This window comes from Gastrolobium bilobum, unplaced genomic scaffold (genome assembly GCF_033153095.1).
Source record: "Gastrolobium bilobum isolate Gb01-03AN ecotype WA unplaced genomic scaffold, APGP_CSIRO_Gbil_v1 utg1301, whole genome shotgun sequence".
Classification (NCBI taxonomy): domain Eukaryota; kingdom Viridiplantae; phylum Streptophyta; class Magnoliopsida; order Fabales; family Fabaceae; genus Gastrolobium; species Gastrolobium bilobum.
In genome coordinates, this window is record NW_026896842.1 from 124,607 (window position 1) to 142,266 (window position 17,660).

The window sequence follows — 17,660 nt, forward strand, 5'->3', positions numbered from 1 at the left end:
GAAGCTCCAATTTTTAGAGAGAAGACTCCACTTCCTAGCTTCTTAGTTCCCTTAAGGCTGTCATGATTTTAGAGAAAATACAAAATGAAAATGTTTGGACATCAACAATGAAAACCAACGACTAATAAGCTAAGGCATTGTCTAATTTGCTTAAATCTACTTTGTCCACTTTCTGAACCATTATATCATTCTCTTTCAATTGATTCCCTCCCACTTACACTTATTGGTCTGATCATTACCTAAAGGAAAAGGAGACAAGTCCACATGAGTAAAAGAACAGAAGACAAAGCTTACTAATTAATGGAGAAGACAAAACTTTGATAATTAATGGAGGGACCAACTTTGATAAATAATGAAAGACACTAAGTCCCACTCCACATGGCTCTACTTGGCTGATCATGAATCGAAAGGTTGGCAATCAGATTTCTATTTAATCATCACCAATAAAACTAGTAACCTTAGAAGCTAGTTAATTACTGGACTAGTAACTTTGAGATGTAACATAACACCAATTTATGCTCATCCTACCAGAATTTTCCTAATATCCTTATACTTAACCATCATAATCTACATGTCACAAGCTTTCCAACGATATATTATAAGCCTTATTCTGATAAGAACAGCCCAAGTTACGTCCGCCGTAAGTAGTAAGCTGTAAATACAACATCACTTGAACAGGGTCGCAGACTATTAAATTTTTATGGAATTATATACTGCCCATTTTATTCTTTAATATTTATGACAAATACTAGACATCTCTATCTTTAATTTGGCACAAGAATCGTCTCGTTTCGTTAAGTAACGAAGGAGATATGAATTTCGCAAACTCATTGTTGCTTGTTGTAAAAACTGTGACGGGAATGAACAATGCTCACTGATTTTTTTTAAAAAACTTTAACGTGAGCTCCTAAAATTCTCATATTTTAGGACAAGAAACTAGACATCCTAAAGTTCAATTTGGTACCTCACACATTCAATTTGATTAAGAAATGAGTGAGATATGATTTATTTAAAACTGAACTCATTACTAAGTAAAATTATGACAACATCATCAATTTTACTTCCATACAATTTTACACTAAATTGTCCAAGTAATTTGAACTTTGTTCTCTTATCTACATATAACTTCACTTTAATATTTTTGGTCTAATTATGACTTGTTAGGCATATATTGGACTTTCATTCCATTTTCTCATAGTTTTCCCGTTCCGGGATTTTACCGGTTGTTTTTACCGCCCGGTAAAAGTGACTTTTCAAAAATATCCCAATATGGGTATCAATCTTCACCGTTTCATATTCCAACCTCTTTCATGATATTTATATCATTAGATTAGCTCTCTATTTCAGATTTGCTAGATTAGGCTATTTCACAGACTCTTACTGTGTTAACAGTTAAAAATAACAGTTGAAAACTCAACTGTTTAGAATACCCTTAATATGGGTATCAAAATTCATAGAATTTCATTTTCATTCTGTTTATGACCATAAGATCCTGATCATAACCCTCTAATTTAAAAGTTATAATATTAGGGTTATTATATGTATACTCTGTAAAGGTTAGGTACGCTTTTCTGTTGACATACATCATAAAGAAATTTATAGGGCATATTGGGAACTTAGATAAAATTAGCAATATTTAAACATTTTGCATTATTCATATGAATCAGATTTGTTTTTGGTTGAAATATTGAAACATTTTGCAGTATTCATATATGAAAATTAACCCAAAATTACCAATCTTATTCATATATGCTCATAGGTGAAATTGGTTGTTCAACGGATGCTCTTAAACCTATCTCATAAATCTAACATCATCATATACTAGGGTTGATGTGAAAAATCTAAAAATTCTGGATCGTGTATATAATTATAAAATACCAAACAATAATAGAATGAAATAGTAAATGAGCATACCTTGTTGAGCCATCACAAAGCAGGAGAAAAATCGGGACTACATGCCATGATCTTTCTCTCTATGACCTATTTTGAAGGTGGCAGCCCAGTGTGATGGGAGCATAAAGACTCATGGGTCTTAACCCCAATATGAATAGGCTAGAGAGGGGACCTCGCCAGATATCCTGAAAAGAGTTTGTGTCCACTAGGTCCTCCCATCATGGAAACCGGTGTCACACTAAAGCCTATAGTGTTGTGCAATTAGGCCTAACAACAAATGTCATAAGCTCAACTCAACATGATCACAATGAGCTAATTAAAATAATAGGAATTGGAATATCCATTAACCCGATTAATTTTAGAACATAAAACTAATTAATTAATATTGCCAACATGAATAAAATTTTCCAACATTCTCTCAGTTGGGCTATATTAATTAATTTGATATTATTTTGAAAATAACTTTATAATGAAAATTACTCCATCAGGTTAATAACTAACAACTTGTTTTATGTGACCACGATTTTGAAAAGCAATATTCCATTTCCAATTCCAGCATCTAAACATAATTCAATCTAACATAACCCTATCATAGGAATATGGCAACCAATATACCGAAAATATCATAGTATATGACCTTTCACACTCACATACAAAAATATTACATCTTCATGAATCACGGCCTAGTAGTGTAGTGAGAATTGGTGCCAAAATGTAATCAACAATTAACACTAATTCTTATCCATCCTCAATGCAATTTCTCAACAACATGAAATTACATTAATATAATTTCCAAGTAACATGAAATTACACTCCTTAATGCAATTTCTTAACAACATGAAATTACAACTTTCAATCTAATTTCTTAACAACATGAAACTGAAATAACGCAATTTCTAAACGACATGAAATTGCTCAGGTTAAATAAACCAATATGTCAAAATACAACATGAGATCTCAAAATTTGGGACATCTAGTCATGTTTAAGCTCACAACATGCTTAAAGATACTATTTTATACATATATTTCTCAGTCGACAGGAGAAATGACAATAACGATGATCATCAATTATGAAAATTCAAACAAATGTGACAAAATCATCATTAGTTTGCATAGAAAAGTGATCAGAAAAGAAAATTAAATATGACACCCACTGATCAAGGGAATCAAAAGAATCTAAAGAACTCTTGTTGTATACATAAAAGAGGCTACTCCAAGATCTTTCCTATCAAAGCTTTTAGATAAAAAAGCTCTTTTTTCATTCAGTAAATCAACATTTCAGTGAGAAATAAAATGTCATCTATATAAAGTACTCAGAATATACATTTACTCTCACTTAGTTTCATGTAGATGCATTGGTCAAATATATTTAAATTAAACTAAAGGAATTAACAAAAATGTTCATTGTTAAGGCAAAAGGAATGCATTAGAATAAACTATAGGAAAGATACAACTTTAATCAAAGTAAGTTATTACAACGAGGCTAACACAACAAAACACTCTCCTTTGGGTAGAATATGAAACAACCTAGCCTTTTTCAAAGTAAATCCATGCGCCACTTTTGTGTCTATTCTTGCTAAATATTCACTCTTCTAAACACCTTGACCTAGCCTCCTCCTTCACACATTGGGCGCATAGCTTGCCTCCATTGGTGTTTTCGTTGGTGGCCTTGAAGAAGAGTTCTTCATGCGCCTTTTTTCCCTTTTGGTGGGCTTCCAAACTTCTTCTTGGGTTAACAACCATTATTAGGCCCAATACATTTAATGTTATATTGTCATGACAATAAGGTGTTAGTGTGTGACGCATTAGGCCCAACAAAGCCACTGACATAAATGGGCTTGGACCCAATAAGCCCACAACCCATCTAATGACAACACAGAGCACTAGCAGTGCTTTGTTGCCCCAGAGCTAGTTAGGTTAATGACATAATTATCCTATTATACATATTTGGTTGCCGTATGTATTTCCTTTCGTCTCGGTTACCTTCCCATAAAACCTAGGGTAAGGAAACGTATCAACCCTTGCGGTTTAGGGTAAGCTTTATTCGAAATAGGGAATCTTCAATTTACTGACTCTAAAGGCAGATCATCTCATGATCTCTTTTACTATGCATAGATTCCCGAGTCCCTGTAAATGTCATCCCGATTTCTCCGGTTTACAGATAACCTAATCTCTCACAGAGATTTGACGAATTCCTTCAGCTTATCACCCTAGCCCTGTGCTCTTTCAGAACAAGCCCAACAGTATACCTATGAGTCTCCATGTTTCAGGCAGACGAGGTATACAGTCAAAGAATGCCTTCTAGAACACAGTCTAGGTAATAACTTCTGGTCTAAGAAAAGACATACCCAAATATAAAGAGACAACTCTAATGATACTCTCTGTGAGATTTCCTCATAGAGTCTCTTTTGTGGGTCTGTTCAGTGCAAGCTATACCCTTATAGATCCACCCACGACTTTAGCTAAGACATCTCCATATCTGTAGCTCATGAGGTCTTTACCTTGTATCCGAATACAAGTAGATAAGTCGTGCTAGTCTTACCCGAGATCGCTGATCCCCATTCTCAGTGTCTCTAGACTAGGAACATAAAATTAGGAATAAATATCCAGTATCCTTGAATCCTCATGATCGTGATCTCATCACAGATACTCAAGAGATACCTATTTTATTCTAAGGGGTTTATCCAGTTACTCATATAAAATATTAACAGTAATATTGAGACAAAATATGAAACAGGATAAATAGTGCTTTTATTTATTTGCGACAATACAAAGGTCCACAAATGTCCTAATCTAATTAAAAGATTGTCTCTCGGACATCCATATACTAACAGAATACACATACCAAGGTCATAACCAAGGTCAAAATCTCAGATGAGTTATTCAATGAGAACTACCGGTTATCATAATTAGGCCAACATAATAGTACATTCCCCTTTGGACAGTATGCACAAGCAAGGTTTAAACCAAGGTCAATCAATGAACACAACATTGAGTTCGAAAATCTATCCCCTTTGAGCAGATAGTTTTCTAGACCAATGAGTCTCCAATAAATTCATTTATAACCTTAACAAAAATTGCACAGTGAGCATACATTGGCTTCAGTGGTTTGTTCTATTTGACCAGTCAAATCATCTAGACCAATGCACCCCTAATGACTTCATCTTTAACAAGCTTCCAATCAAAACACACAATAACCCCCTTTGGGCAGGAAATTGTATGAAATAACCAGAAATATTACTCAAATTACAAGGAAATCATGAATCAATACAAGCAATCCTACTTTGGTCCTAATCACCTATAATAATTCATATAAACTCTTGCACCTCTTGCCCAAAATTATAATACAGTCCACAAGTTGAACACCATTCAAATTCAATAGCATTCTCAAAAAGGTTTCGCACTTAAACAATTCAAGTGAAAGCATACAACTCAATAAACAAGAATATTCTAAAAATTATACATATTCATTTCTTATAATTTGATCTAGTCAATAACTCAATAATGACATGGTTATTGTTAACAACAAAAATAACTAATTGACATACATAATACAATAAATTAGTCATGGGCAATAACAAAAATAATTGAATATCATAAAATCCCATTTGGGCATAGTATATAATATATAATTATTTTTCATCTCATGAAGATTTAATAACGAGGAGAATTACATACAATTATAAAAATTCATTCTATTTGGGTAGACAAACTTTTAAATTATACATATTTCTCCATAATATCACATGCAATTTAAAAATAATTTATCCCCTTTGGGCTGATAAATACTGTGAAATCACGTATTACCATTAATAATTTCTTCATGTAATTTTTTAAATATAATAATATTTCAAAATAATATATTAACAACAATGTCCAACAATATGAAACACTTAACAACATGTGTTTTTAACAACATATACATTTTACAACATGCGTTTCTAACAATATGAAACACTTCACAATATGTGTTTTCAAAAATCATATTGCATTTGTCAATCAATAAATTTCTCATTCAATGTCAACCACACAATTATTAAAATTGTGCACTAAGAGCAACAAAAATAATAACATTACATGGATATTATCATTGAATTAACTAGGCAATATTATAATATTAGAAATATTGGATAAAAATAAAATTCACCAGACAAGATATATATGTGTGTGTGTGTGTGTGTGTCTATTTTGAAAATACTAAAATGAGCATTCGAATAATTTTCAAATTATTCATTTTGACAAACATTAAGAATGTTAGTGATCAGACCAATACTATATGGGCTGGCCAAAGTGTATCGGGCCTAATCATACACGGTTGAGGTGAGAAGACATTGAGTTGGGTTATCTGTTTCCTGGGCTTTGTGATTGTAGTTGATGATGTGATGAGTATGATTCACCCTTGGCGCGATGATTCTGACTGGGGGGGTACCTGCAATGACACTCCGACGCTTAAGTTAGTATCAATGTCAAGTTTGTGGGTATTCTTACTGAATTAGATTATTATACCTGGGGATGTACCCTATGTTTATATAGTGGATCTGATGCTACCTTAGGTGGGCAGTGTGACTTCCGATTGGTTGTTTATGGGTTGCAGCTCAGTTGGTGCTTCCTTAGCCTTATCTTATTATGTCAGGCTATCTTGGTAGAGTGGTGGCAAGCTGGTGCTGTCTTCTGTTTATTTATTCAATGGCGCGGTGGATTTTTATTAGTTCCTATGATGCGCGATTGAGAACATCGCGCCTTGTTATGGGCCTTGTGGGTTTGGGCGTTGATCTTTGGGCTTTTAACCTTTACTGGGCCAACTATATTTTATCCGAATCAATTGCCCCCTAGCTCACAACTTTGGTATTTTACAAAGTTGGGAGATATATATTCTTTTATAGGTGGTATGTCTTCGGAGTGTTCACTTGATATCGCATATATCATGCCGAAGAATCATCATCACTTAGCCACTTAGAACGGTTGATAAGATGTTTAAGTGTCAGAAGCATTAAATGCCATCGTAATTACATGGGTGTTTAATGACAATCATGGGTGGTTTTAAGCTTTAAACATTTTACCTCCCTTCCATGTGCCCTCCTTTTTATCCGTTTTACTCAACACGTTTTAACCTTTTGGGTCTCCTTGTGGTGTCTTTTCATATTTGTATTGAGCTACTTAGTTTGGAGGGAAATCACTCGAAGCATTCACTAGTGTTTCAAAAGCTTTCTTCTTCGGCATTGTATTTCTAGGTTATCGCTCATGGTGCTTGACACGTCCTACTTCTCTACTATTTATCCGAAGCATAAAACTCAGGTATGTCTCTGCTTCGGTTTCTATTCTTCATGTCCTTCTTCGTAGTTGCTTTCTTCTTGCATTTGAACTTGGGTATGTCTGATAATCGCAAGTTTGTGAATTTTATCAGAACAACTGAATGGTCTGGCTCTACCAGTCCTTCACCCAGGTCCTTACCTAGGTCGAGGTCATTAGGGATCGGGGAGTCGTGGCTAACTGGCAAGTGTGCTACCCCCTGGAAGAAAGTTAAATTGCATATTACTATTCTGCTTCTGTTTGATGTTTCGAAATTGGATCTTCATCCCGGGATCCTAATCGCGGGATATCAAGGACTTTGTCGCAGCAAAGCTCCTCACCTTTTCCAAAAACTCTGAACGGGATGGTCAATCCTGTTTATATATTGAGTGATTCTAGTTTCGATTCCAAAGTCTGTCATGACCCTTCGCCTTCTATCGCGCGTGATCATTCAAACCAAAAGAGTCTGAGTCCTCTGCCATTAAATGTTATTTACCCAGCTGGGTATCCATATAAGAAACAGAATTTTGACAACTTTAAATCTGCATTTGCTAGCTCCTCGTCTACTTCTTCTAGCTCTACTAACCCCTCCTCTTCCGAACCAGTTTTATCTCACCTCAAATCAAAGAGATCATGGCCAGGGGCGGTGCGGCTGACAAAAAGAATAAACAGAAGCTTTATCTCAATAACGTGCGCGCCTTTTTTGGTCTTCCCTTGGACGCGATATGGCCCTTCCCAATTTGCGGCCAATTTTTCTTGTCGTGCATTTTTATTGCCAATATCTGCTCTACGCAAGAGTAATTCTCCCACATTGAAACTTCGTTTAATGACCTTCGAATTGTAGCGCGTTGCTATTCTCTGTTTCAACGCGGCTTCTTTGATATGAGCAATCTCGCTCATTTCATTGATTGTATCTAAGTTATGTAATAATGACTGAGAATTGCTCTCCTCAGTTGCATACATCTTTCTCCGAGATGGCTCTCCAATTTTGACTGGAATCATTGCTTCACTCCAACAAATCATGCGAAATGGAGTTTCACTATTGGTTGAATGTGGAGTAGTTCTGTAGCCCCATAATACATAATCTAAATGCTCTGGCCAGTCTCCTTTTGCTGCTTCCAATCTTCTTTCCAATCCTCACTTAAAACTATTCGCGACTTCAGTCAAGCCGTTGGTTTGTGGATGTTCAACGGATGTATACCTGTGCTTGATTTGTAGATCTTGAAACACTTGATTGAACTTTTTATCCACAAACTGCGTTCCATTATTAGTAACAATGATATGAGGGACACCAAATCTGCATATGATCTTGCGATAAAAGAATCGACGGATCTTGCCAGCTGATATCGTGGCTAAAGCCTCAACCTCAATCCATTTGGTGAAGTAATCAATCGTGACTATTAACCATTTCACTTCTCCCACCGCAATTGGAAACGATCCTAATAAATACATGCCCCATTGGTAAAATGGCCATGGGGATATGAGTGAAGATAATTCCTCTGGAGGAGTATGGTGTAAGTCTGCATGCTCTTGGCATTTGACGCAATGTCGCACATGCTTTTTGGAGTCTTCTTCCATAGTGGACCAAAAATATCCTACATGAAGTAACTTTCTGGATAAGGATTTGCCCCCCATGTGTTGTCTACCAACTACTTCGTGAACCTCAGTAATGACATACTTTGCTTGTTGTGGGTCTAGACATTTCAACACTAGGGAAGAAAATCCTATTTTATACAACTGGCTATTGATGATGGTATAAAATGAAGCCTTGCGCACTAACTTCCTAGCTGAACGCGGTTCTGATGGCGCTATTCCTTTAGTCAAATAGTTCCAAATTGGAGTCAACCAAGTTTCTCTATCATTTGGTTGTCTCTCATCATCATCTATCATGTGTTCTGCACTGTGAGAGGGACATGCTTTGCGCTTGGTGACAACCATCACAATGCTTGGGTTGGGAACACTTTGTTGAATAACAGATCTATTATTCCCAAGGCCTTTAGTGCTAGCAAGCTTGGATAAAATATCTGCCCCGACATTCTTCTCTCTTGGGATATACTCAATTTCTTCCAAGAGTTAAAAAGACATTTGGGCTTGGGATTAAAACCAAGCTAGTGTCAAAGTAGAAATTTTGTTTTTGAGTAGAATTAGGGGAGTTTGTTAATTTGGCTTTGACGACTTGTTAACTTATTTATCTGTGAGATTTAATATAGCTGTGACAGCTTGTTAACCTCATAGTATATGTTTGGGGCATCAAGCTTGTTGAGTTGAGGCTGTTCTCCACAACTTGGGTCTCTACACCAAGTTTTGTTATCTTTGAGGTAAGTCTGCTTACCTTCTCCTTTAGTTAATAATTATTTATTTTTGTATTCTTTTTCATGCTCTTTATTTTCTTTATTAGTTTATAATTGTCTATTTGTTATGCTCTTTATTTATGCTTTTTATCTGTTTTATTAGAAATTTCTTATAATTGTTTATTACCTTTGTATGTTCTTTATTTGTTTTATTAGAAATTTTCTTATGTAGTTTAGAAACTTAATTAGGGAATAAATTTGTCGTGACGGCTTGTTAATCTCATAGTTTTTTGGGTCATTTTGGCTGTGACAGCTTGGTGACCCAAGCTAATTTTAAATTATTATTTTATATTAATTTATTTATTTTTCCTAATTAAGGATTAATTTAGCCGTGACGGTTTGTTAATCTCGTAGTATTTTTTGGGTTATTTTAGGTTTGACAACTTGGTAATCTGAAGCCTTTCAGATAATTTCTTTAAAATTATTTTCAAAAATTAAAACCAACTAGTATACAAATAATTTTTAAGAACGACGTAGCTTTGAATTTCTCACTGCACCTGAGGATACGTCGGAGCGGAACTCTTTCCTCCTCCCTTCCCTCTTTATAAAGAGCTCATTCCCCTTCCTGCCATCACACACACCCTTTGGAGAGGACCAAATAAAAAAAACACAAAAAGACTCTTCCAAGAGTTAAAAAGACACTTGGGCTTGGGATTAAAACCAAGCTAGTGTCAAAGTAGATATTTTGTTTTTGAGTAGAATTAGGGGAGTTTGTTAATTTGGCCGTGACGACTTGTTAACTTATTTATCCGTGAGAATTAATTTAGCTGTGACATCTTGTTAACCTCATAGTACATTTTTGGGGCATCAAGCTTGTTGAGTTGAGGCTGTTCTCCACAACTTGGCTCTGTACACCAAGTTTTATCGTCTTTGAGGTAAGTCTGATTACCTTCTCCTTTAGTTAATAATTATTTATTTTTAATGCTTTTTCGTGCTCTTTATTTGTTTTATTAGTTTATAATTGTCTATTTTTATGCTCTTTATTTGTTTTTTTATTTATAATTGGCTATTTTTTGAATGTTTTTTTATGCTCTATCTGTTTTATTAGAAATTTTCTTATGTAGTTTAGAAACTTAATTAGGGATTAATTTTGCCGTAACGACTTGTTAATCTCATAGTTTTTTGGGTCATTTTGGCTGTGACAGCTTAGTGACCCAAACTAGTTTTAAATTATTATTTTATATTTATTTATTTATTTTTCCTAATTAAGGATTAATTTAGCCGTGACGGTTTGTTAATCTCGTAGTATTTTTTGGGTTATTTTAGTTGTGACAACTTGGTAATCCGAAGCCTTTAAAATAGTTTCTTTAAAATTATTTTCAAAAAATAAAATCAACCAGTATACAAATAATTTTTAAGAACGACGTAGCTTTGAATTCCTCATTGCACCTGAGGATACGTCGGAGCGGAACTCTTTTCGTCAAGCTAAAATAAAGTTTAATAAATTATTTCTCTTCTTCCTAAATAATCCTATTTGTGTTTTAAGAGGCAAAGCAAATATTTTTAAAATCTATTAATAATTCGCACAATTAATTTAAGGTAACCATTTTTAAACGGATGTGTCAAGGATGCAGTGGGATTAAGTTTCCACCCTTCCTTGGACATAATAAGGTTGGACCAAAAGCAATCAAGGCAGCAAAAAAAAGAAAGATAAAAAAGCATGTTAGGCTGAAAACCCAAAAGGGCAGTCTAAGCAAAAATTAGGGCGTAAAAAAGAGAGAGAAAAAAATCATTAGTCCACCTTGGTTATGTACTAGACAATTCATTTTCAGGTTTCAATTTATAGATGATGAGATAAAGCTTGTGGCCACTTTAGTCACTAAAACTGGGGCAAATTCAGGATTTGTGTGAGACATCAAGGATTCTTATTGAGCAAAAAAGTTAAAGAAAAAGATGAGAAGAAAATAAAAGTAGGGAAATAAAGCGAAATTGGATATGGAAAAAAAGGAGAAATAAGTGACAAGGAAGAAAAGGAGATAAATTGGGTCCAATGATTATGGTGTAAACAAAAGTTTGATTGGTCAGAGATTTTCCAAGTGGCCTTTTCGTGTGGATTTTTTCTTAAACAAAAAGAGAATTGAGTTCAATAACTCTATTGTTAAAAAAAATGTTTTCCATCATTCTTAGGCATTGTCCTTGTCATTCATTCTCAAGCATTGTGGACTATTGTATGTTAATCATCGCATTTTAATGCCATGTAATCATTTCAATTTAATTCCTAGGTTCATAGCCATTTACATTCATGTTATTTACTTATAGCTCAGAGGCTAATTACAATTTAGTTTACTGGCCTAGGTGCCATACAATTTACATTTCTTATCTGTTTGTCAACTCATATCCAGTTGGTTACAAACATTTACTTTTTTGTCTGTTTGTCAATCCATATCTAGTTGGTTACAAGCCTTTACTTTTCAGTCTGTTTAAGAACCCATCTGTTTGTGAACCCATATCCAGTTGGTTACAAACATTTAATTTTCTATCTATTTGTCAAATCATCCAGTTGGTTACAAACCTTTACTTTTCTTTCCTCTTGTCAACCCATATCCAGTTGGTTGTAGAAGTCCCTCTATTTTCCTTTTGTCAACCCATATACAGTTGGTTGCATAAGTCTCTTTTCTTTCCTTTTGTCAACCCATATCCAGTTGGTTGTAGAAGTCTCTTTACTTTTCTGATGTAAACCCATATCTAGTTGGTTGCATAAGTCTCTTTATTTTCTTCTTGTCAACCCATATCCATTTGGTTGCAGAAGTCTCTTTATTTTATCTTTGTGAACCGGTTGCAAACATTTTATTTTTTGTCCGTTTGTGAACTCATATCCACTTGGTTACAAACCTTTACTTTTCTTTCCTCTTGTCAACCCATATCCAGTTGGTTGTAGAAGTCTCTCTATTTTCCTTTTGTCAACTCATATCTAATTGGTTGCAGAAGTCTCTTTATTTTTCTCTTATCAACCCATATCCAGTTGATTGCAGATGTCTCTTTATTTTCTTACTGTCAACCCATATCCAATTATTGCAGATTTTATGCTCTGTATGTTTGTCAACCCAAATCCAGTTGGTTACAAACATTTTCTTTTCCATTTGAGATCCCATATCCAGTTGGTTTCAAATATTTGTTTTCCACTCAATTTGTCAACCCATATCAAGTTGGTTACAAAACTTTTCTTTTCCAGTTGTGAATCCTTATCCAATTGGTTCCATATTTCCTTTTTCATACCCAGATGAATTCAAGCATTTTACCTTTAGGCTCATAGGCTTAGGTTTTAAATTCAAAATTCATGTCTTCTATTTTCGAGCTCAAAGACTCACTGTGTTTAATTTTTAGATTGCATCTCACCCGTATATGTTTTTTGTTGTTCTTGGATAAAATTAGGATTCATGTCTTTATTTTTTTCTTACAACGATAATATGCCAACTGTGATTTGTCATATTACCAAGTAAGAAACAAATAAAAAGGGGCAACAATGAACACTCAATTTTGTCCTAAATATTTAAAAATGACAAAAAAATAAAAAAAAATTAAAAGAGGGTTGCTCATTTTTTAGACCACTACACTGTTTCGGGTAGTAGTTTTAAGAGAGCTATTTCTCTAAATTAAACTGTTGGATCATCCTCAAATTCGGTTGGAATATTCCTCTCATATGATACTTCAATCTCACCGAACCGATTTTCAAGCTAAGCTCTTTAGTGTGAGATATGGTTGTCAAAAAATGGTTGTCCACATTGAAAAAAACAACTTTCCTAAGAAGTCCACATTGCCCACTTCTCATTCCTTCCTCCTCCCTTCCCTCTATATAAAGAGCTCATTCCCCTTCCTTCCAACACACACCCTTTGGAAAGAACCAAATAAAAAAACACAAAAAGACTCTTCCAATAGTTAAAAAAACACTTGGGCTTTATATTAAAGCTTGTGTCATAGTAATATTTTTTAAAGATACTTGGGCTTGGGATTAAAACCAATTTATTGTCAAAGTAGAAATTTCGTTTTTGAGTAGAATTAGGGGAGTATGTTAATTTGGCCGTAACGACTTGTTAACTTATTTATCTGTGAGGATTAATTTAGCCGTGACAGCTTGTTAACTTCATAGTACATTTTTGGGGCATCAAGCTTGTTGAGTTGAGGCTGTTCTCCACAACTTTGCTCTGTACACCAAGTTTTGTCGTCTTTGAGGTAAGTCTGCTTACCTTCTCCTTTAGTTAATAATTATTTATTTTTGTATGCTTTTTCTTGCTCTTTATTTGCTTTATTAGTTTATAATTGTCTGTTTTAATGCTCTTTATTTGTTTTTTAATTTATAATTGGCTATTTTTTGCATGCTTTTTTTATGCTCTTCATTTGTTATATTAGAAATTTTCTTATAATTGTTTATTACTTTTGTATGTTCTTTATTTGTTTTATTAGAAATTTTCTTATGTAGTTTAGAAACTTAATTATGGATTAATTTTGTCGTGACGACTTTTTAATCTCATAATTTTTTGAGTCATTTTGTCTGTGACAGCTTGGTGACCCAAGCTAGTTTTAAATTATTATTTTATATTAATTTATTTATTTTTCCTAATTAAGGATTAATTTAGCCGTGACGGTTTGTTAATCTCGTAGTATTTTTCGGATTATTTTAGTTGTGACAACTTGGTAATCCGAAGCCTTTAAAATAATTTCTTTAAAATTATTTTCAAAAATTAAAATCAACCAGTACACAAATAATTTTTAAAAACGACGTAGCTTTGAATTTCTCACTGCACCTGAGGATATGTAGGAGCCGAACTCTTTCCTTCAAGCTAAAATAAAGTTTAATAAATTATTTCTCTTCTTCCTAAATAATCATATTTTTGTTTTAAGGGGCAAAACAAATATTTTTAAAAGCTATTAATAATTTGCACAATTAATTTAAGGTAACCATTTTAAACGGATGTGTCAAGGATGCAGTGGGATTAAGTTTCCACCTTTCCTTTGGCATAATTAGACTCTCGAACCTTTAATCTATAATTTTATAGTCCAGTTTGCAATAAAAAATTTTCCAATTTTTCCAAACCAAATAAAATTGGTGGCGGCTCTATTTATTTTAATTTTTTAATTCGGGTCGTTACACTAATAGAATCAAAAGGTAAATGAACGTATCTTGTTGAGTCTTCATAAAGCCAGAGGAAATGGGGGATTATATGCTAGGATATTTCTCTCAATGATCTATTCTAAAAGTGGTAGCCTCAGTGCGATGAGAGCATAACGGTTCATGGAGCTTAACCCCAACATAAATAGGGTAGAGATAAAATCTAACCAAATACCCTGAAAAGAGTTTGTGTCTACTGGATCCACCTATCATGGAAACCAAGATCACACTAAAGCCTACACTAGTGCCCAACTAGTCTCAATACCAACCAATGCTATAAGGTCAACTCAATATAATCATAAATTCATAATAGGCTAATCAAAATAATAGGAATTAGAATATCCATTAACCAGATTAGTTTTAAAACATAAAATTAATTAATTAATATTAGCACATGAATAAAATTTTCCAACATGTTGCTCACTTTCTTTTATCTTCTTACAACACTTTCCTTCTGTATAAAATATGATGGGTCTGTTATTATACAATTATTTTTCCCTTTAGTGTGGTTTACGGTGTCATTTCACAATTACTGTAAAAGCATTTTTAGAAGGGATTTAATTTTCTCATTTTACATGAGAAAATTTTCTCATGTTACACTCACAATACATGAGTAGGGTCCACAAAAAGGTGAGAAGACAAAAAAACTTAAGATGGGACCCACTCATATATTGTGAGTGTAGCATGAGAAAATCTTCTCATGTAAAATGAGAAAACTATTTCCCTTTTTAGAAATAGGTACATTTTTATTGTGACTCCCACAACCTTACATATATCAAAAGGATGTTTGACCATTCACGTGTGTTTTGTTTGGCATTTTTGTTTACTTAGAGCCCGTTTGTTTCGCCTTCCAGAAAAAATAGCTTTTATCTCTTTCTTATTTTAAAAGTACTTTTTACAAAAATTAAAATTATTTATATTTTATAAAAATATATAATTTTTAAAAAAAATATTTGACTTTTGACTTCTGTTTTTTGTAGAAGTTAAAATTCTTAGCTTCTTAAAAATATAAATTTTTCATTTTATTTTGTGACTTCTGATTTTTTTAAAAGCAACATTTAAATGAACTTAAATTGAAAAGTGATTTTTTTCTTAAAAATAAAGTCCATCCAATTATTATGATCTCAAAGTTATTTTCCGGTGAGAGCCCCCCTCAGAGGGGATTCAATAATTCTTTTTTCCCGCTTCAAGTTTTTTTGGATTTTTGGCGAACTCGCAAATTGCGCCATGTGATATGATTTCAACCATCCAAAGCCCTTACCCTTCTTATAATTTTCATCTTCAATCGTATCCACGTATTTTTAGAAGTCAATTTGTCGGAATCTACACATGGCAATGACATGACAGCGTAAATAGCGGAATACAATTAAACTACCAATTTTGACAATTGTGTTTGCTCAAATTGACTGAAACAACTTAATGATGGGATCCTTTTCAGCAAAAAGGTTAAGCTTATAGAAAGGAAAATAAAATAATGCAGGAGGTAAATCTGACCCCTTTCTATTCAAATTATCCAACTTAAATAACATTTACAAAGAGCAGTTGTAACTGCAGGGAATAGAACGTGGTTACAAGATAACTGATACATAGAATTTAATATAAAATAAAACAGGAAATGGGAAGTTAATGCTGACAACGTGGGACAAATTGAAGACCATTTCTCTAGCCATTGTTGCTGCCCACGTCATGCACATAATCAGAAAAGTAGGAAGGTGCCTTTCGTGTACGAGGTGCCAGTGAAGTTGCTGGGTTTGTATCATCCCCCCCTTCATCAAGATGAACCTTGTCCCCCAAGGTTTTCAATGTCATCATCAGGAAGTGCCAGGTTGGTTGGTGCAGTGTTGTCACCATGAAATGCTTTGAGTAAGGAAACATGGAAAATGGGATGTATACGAGAAGTAGAGGGGAGGGACAACTTATAAGCAACAGGACCAATTTTAGCAATAATTTGGAATGGACCATAGTACCGCCTGGAAAGTTTATATGTCCTGCGTTGGGCAACAGATTGTTGTCGATAAGAATGTAGTTTAACAAGGACCCAACTGCCAACATCATATTGACGATCTGTGCGTTTGCTGTCAGCAAAGGATTTCATACGTTGTTGAGCACGTTGCAAGTTGCTTTTGAGTGCCTCCTAAAATGTAGTCTGATATTGCTGGTGGAAGGCGTCCATAAAGTGCTTCAAATGGACTCATTTTAGCAGAAGAGTGGAAAGTTCTATTATACCAATATTCGGCCCAATGGATTAATTTTGACCAAGTGGAGGGATTGTCCATGGTAAGGCATCTGAGATATTGTTCTAGGCAGCGATTCACGACCTCAGATTGACCGTCGGTTTGAGGGTGATAGCAGTGCTCATAAGGAGTTTAGTGCCCTGTTGCTTGAAAAGTTCTTGCCAGAATGAACTGAGGAATAAGGAGTCGCGGTCTGTGATAATACTTCGAGGAATGCCATGTAACTTAGCAACATGTTGAATGTAGGCAGTGGCTGCATATTGAGCTGTGAAGCTTGTAGGCAATGGGACAAAGTGGGCATATTTGGAAAGGCGGTCGACCACAACCATAATCGATGTCTTGCCTTGGGATGGTGGGAGTCCCACAATAAAGTCCATGGTAATGTCTTCCCAAACACGATTGGGAATGGGGAGGGGTTGGAGTAGTCCTTGAGGTGAAGAAGTGGTGTACTTAGTTTGCTGGCAGATAATGCAATGACGAACCCATCGTTTGATATCAACTTTCATATTTGGCCAGTAAAAGGTCTGGGTCATGCGCTTAAGTGTTCGATAGAAGCCGGAATGCCCACCAACAGGGGTGCAATGAAGTTCATCGAACGTCTCTTTGCAAAGACTAGAAGTGGCTGGGATGTAAAGTCTATTCTTATAAAACAAAAGACCATTAGAATAATGAAAATGAGGAAAGGAAGTGGGGTTCTTACGCAGTGCAGCAATGATTTCCAAGGACTTGTCATCTGATTCAAGAAGTTGCTAAATGCGTGTAGCAATGGCAGGGACCGGGATGGAA